This window comes from Gnatocerus cornutus, chromosome 7, assembly GCF_029298725.1.
Source record: "Gnatocerus cornutus isolate USDA-ARS CGAHR chromosome 7, icGnaCorn1.1, whole genome shotgun sequence".
Taxonomy (NCBI): domain Eukaryota; kingdom Metazoa; phylum Arthropoda; class Insecta; order Coleoptera; family Tenebrionidae; genus Gnatocerus; species Gnatocerus cornutus.
In genome coordinates this window covers 1,201,030-1,205,233 of record NC_142239.1, presented here as the reverse complement: position 1 = coordinate 1,205,233, position 4,204 = coordinate 1,201,030, and the positions used below count along the sequence as shown (strand labels likewise).

General features: G+C 34.5%; 1 long non-coding RNA gene across 1 annotated transcript; it reads left to right on the top strand.

Annotated features, from left to right (window-relative positions):
- Positions 1 to 943: 943 nt before the first annotated feature.
- Positions 944 to 2,772, top strand: LOC148170603 (uncharacterized). Its single transcript, XR_015770360.1, has 3 exons — positions 944 to 1,448; positions 1,512 to 2,183; positions 2,236 to 2,772. It is a non-coding gene; the product is annotated as an uncharacterized LOC148170603 (long non-coding RNA).
- The last annotated feature ends 1,432 nt before the right edge of the window (positions 2,773 to 4,204 follow it).

Here is a 4,204-nt window from a genome sequence, read left to right as displayed (position 1 = left end):
CCTATAGAACAGCAGAATTTGTACACGCTACCATCTCATAGTTCATTGTATATACAGGGTGGCCCATCTAAGACTTTCGGGCTCAATATCTTTGTCATTTATGAACGGATTTTTCTAAAATATAAAATATAATTTCTTGAATAGGTAAGGATGATGTGACATTACCAGCGTCATCCTTGTCTTAAAAATGTTAATTTTACTTGTCTTATTTTAAATTTTAATTAGTTAAGATTTATGTCATTTTATAAAACATCAATAATTATCCGAGTGTGCCAAAACTCAACCGTCTAGCTAGTCAAGTTGCCGAGAAAAAGAGAAAAAAGACCCTCAACATTTCCAAAAGATGCAAAATCATAGTCGGCTATGAAAAAAATAATTTCCCACGCCCAATTTTGGACATCCCTGCGTTCGGTCTGTCAATAATCGCTGACGTCAGTGACGTTCTTGACATTTGTAATATTTCTCATTTGAGGTTATGTTTACTTTTGAGCATGATGATGAAAATCATTGATTTAAACTTGCGCAGAACGATTTATCTCGATCTTTTGAAATTGGAAACTAATCACAATGCATCAGGCAACGTTTTGGTGCAAAAAATGCGTAGGCACAAGGAAATGTGAGTAAAAAAACTTGTTGAAAGTTGGTTATCACCAGAAAAATGATTGCAGATTGGTTTGCTATGAGGTGCAACTAGAATTCACGACTTCTTTAGAAATGTCACTGGTTTATTGGAAATGGAAATTCAGTGACACGTATGCAGTGAAGCGATTTGACTCATTTATGATTGCATTTACGTTAAAACAGTTATTTCAATTATGATGGAGACAGAATTAACTGATTTCATCCTTTTTCGGCAAACTTCTTTACTGCGCCTATAAAATGTAGGGTACTAGATACTTTTAACATTTTTCTTTTGTTTAATCTTGTCATTAATCCAAAGTAGATTAAGCTCGAAGCTCCAATATGTGAACTGCCGTAGTCAAGAAGTCAAAATTGGTTCACAATACGTATGAAATCTAGGACGTAGTGCTGCTATCGAAAAATGCTGGTGCAGTCGGTATAGTTGGTATGCAAAAGTAACGAAGAATGCTGTATCGTTGAGTGGCTTAGAACCTACAAGAGTAACGGCAAAGACAAGCTTACCCATGTCAAAACGGAGTTTTGTGGTATTTAGTGGCTATGCGACTAATAAATTCGTATGTTTCAATTATGATTTGTAGAAACAAAGTCGAATCGACAAATGTAGGCACAATTCTGCACACTTTCAAGACCGCCATGCTAAAAGGTGTTATCATGAAAGTTTTTTCAAGTCCAAATTGGTCGTACAGTACCATTAATATTTGAATAGGAAACCAACTAATGATACCAAGACGTATAAGTAATATGGAAATCAGATACATGTACTTACCGACAACTAAGCGGTTTTGGATCACCAAAAACGCATAATAGTGAGTTACATTTTCTAAGGTCATTGCAAATTGTAGGAACACTGTTTACATCTGATATTTCAGATTCGTGTTTTTGAACTGAATATGGTGCATGATGTTGCGAGTTGTATTTGTTGCTTCAACAAACCTTGCGAACTACCTAACGATCTAGGACCACTATACCCCTTCTATTATCATATGAAAAATGTGCTTGCACGGTATCAAGACAATTTCTCACTAAGAAAGAATAACGAGTCAAAGAAGTAGTGCAAGAAAAAAATGAAACAAAATGACAATGAACATCATTTATAACTGCGTTCTAATGAAAATTGCACACATGATATTTCTAACAAAGTATCGTCGGTCGACTCTTTCAATGGGATAATTCTTTAAACAACCAATTAATAACTTGGACGAGTGAAAAAAGACGAACAAGACTGAAAGCAACACACTGAAAATGATGCAGTACTTCAACACGGACTGTTACTTTCAATATTGAACCTGTTTTTTCTCAATGAACCGCCAAAAGATGAAAACATGTAAAGGACTCTTATTGACACCCTATCGTACCCTGCTGCAAGCATTAAGAACGATTGCAGAACGTTCTGGACGGTGTTGTTGACCACCATGAACGACTATGCCACTTGGATTCTTCTAACATGGGTGGATATGTTTGACGGACAGTAACCAAGCTGCTAAAAGTGCAAAACCCTGCTTGTTGATGAATTCGATGAAGAGTCGCCGCAACATTACATGGTAAGTGTTCAGCGAAGGAAAATGACTAGTATCATCGAAGCAATTGTTCCAGTTGAAAGCGACAAGCGATTTGCTCGGACCAAGGGGCCTCAAATTCATTCTTCGCCATCACAGAACATATCCAAAAACTTATACTGCCCCTAATTGTTTGTGTCCATTTCGTTACAAGAAAGTTCAAGAAATGAGTTGCTAGTAAAAAAAAAGCCAAATCTCATCGCATCGCCAACAAGCAAAATGACAGTGACCAAACGCTTACAATATTCCAGCATTATTTGCACTTGTTATAAATGTTCAAAGTACAGAGACATGTTGTAACAGTGTAAATATCTGATACATTTGTAAATTTTTGTACATTCGTTCATTACTATTGTAGAAAATATGGTGTTACATTGCCATAATTGTCACTGGTATAGTTTATTCACTGTTAAAACTTTGTACCTTACAATAAAATACCTTGTAACAAATTATTTGTTAATCAAAGTAAAGTAGTTTCCTGAAAAAGGACGAAATCTTGTGATCATCTAATTCTGTCTTCATCATAAATGATATTACTGTTTTAACGCAAATGCAATCATAAATGAGTCAAATCGCTTCACTGCATACGTGTCACTGAATTTCCATTTCCAAAAAACCTGTGACAGTGCTAAAGAAGTCGTAAATACTAGTTGCACCTCATAACGAACCATTCTGCAATCATTTTTCTGGTGACGACCAACTTTAAACAAGTTTTTCGCTCACATTTCCTTGTGCCTATGAAATTTTTGCACCAAAACGCTGTCTGATGCATTGTGATTAGTTTTCAATTTCAAAAGATCGGGATAAATCGTTATGCGCAAGTTTATAAATGAATGATATTCATCATCATGCTTAAAAGTAAACATAACCTCAAACGAGAAATATCACAAATGTCGAGAAACGATGCTCGGTTCAATGCATTGTGATTAGTTACTAAAAGATCGAGATAAAAAATCGTGAATGTGCATGTTTAAATCAATAGTCCTCATCATAATGCTCAAAAATAAACATAACCTCAAATGAATGTCACAAATGTCATGAATGTCATGGATTCATCAACAAGTCAGGGATGTCCAAACTCTAAACTCGCTGTAGAAGTCAATTGTTTCATAGCCGACTATCAGTTAGTATCTTTTGGAAATGTTGAAGTCCTTTTTTGTCTTTTTCTCGGCAACTTGACTTGCTAGACGGTTGATTTTTGGCACACGCGTATAATTATTGCTGTTTTATAAAATGACATAACTTTTAACTAATTAAAATTTAAAATAAGACAAGTAAAATTAACATTTTTAAGACAAGGATGACGCTGGTAATGTCACATCATCCTTACCTATTCAAGAAATTATATTTTAAATTTTAAAAAAAATCCGTTCATAAATAACAAAGATATTGAGCCCGAAAGTCTTAGATGGGCCACCCTGTAGAAGGAAAAGTGGAAGTGTTTAAAGAAAATAATGAACCTGTTTCACCTTTAGGTGTAAAATTCGCAAATAATGGTGTTCTATTATTGTTTGATGAAATACGTTATGAAATTTGTGGACAACCTGTAGATCGAATTAGAAATCCTGGATTGACAACAATCTTGAAAGGTTATCCAACATACAATACAAATCAGAGTGATGCTCTTCAAAATGCAGGCTGGTTTCCAAAAGGAAATTCAACAACAATTAATCAAACGACAGGAGATTTTAATGTGGTGATTCCTTTACGTTTCATTTTTGGATTCTGTGAAGATTTTAATAAAATTTTAATTAATATGCGTCAAGAACTGATTCTTATTCGAGGAAACACCGACATAAATGCATTAATTTTCAGTGACAATAAAAATTCAGCTATAGTTAAAATATTTAAAATTTCTTGGGCTGTGCCACATATATCGGTATCTGACTCAACAAAGCTTATGTTAATTAATATTGTCAACAATGATAGAGAATTGGATATTCCATTTCGTAGTAGAGAAATTCATGAGTTTCCTTTGCTTCCGCAAACAAGAAGTCATACATGGA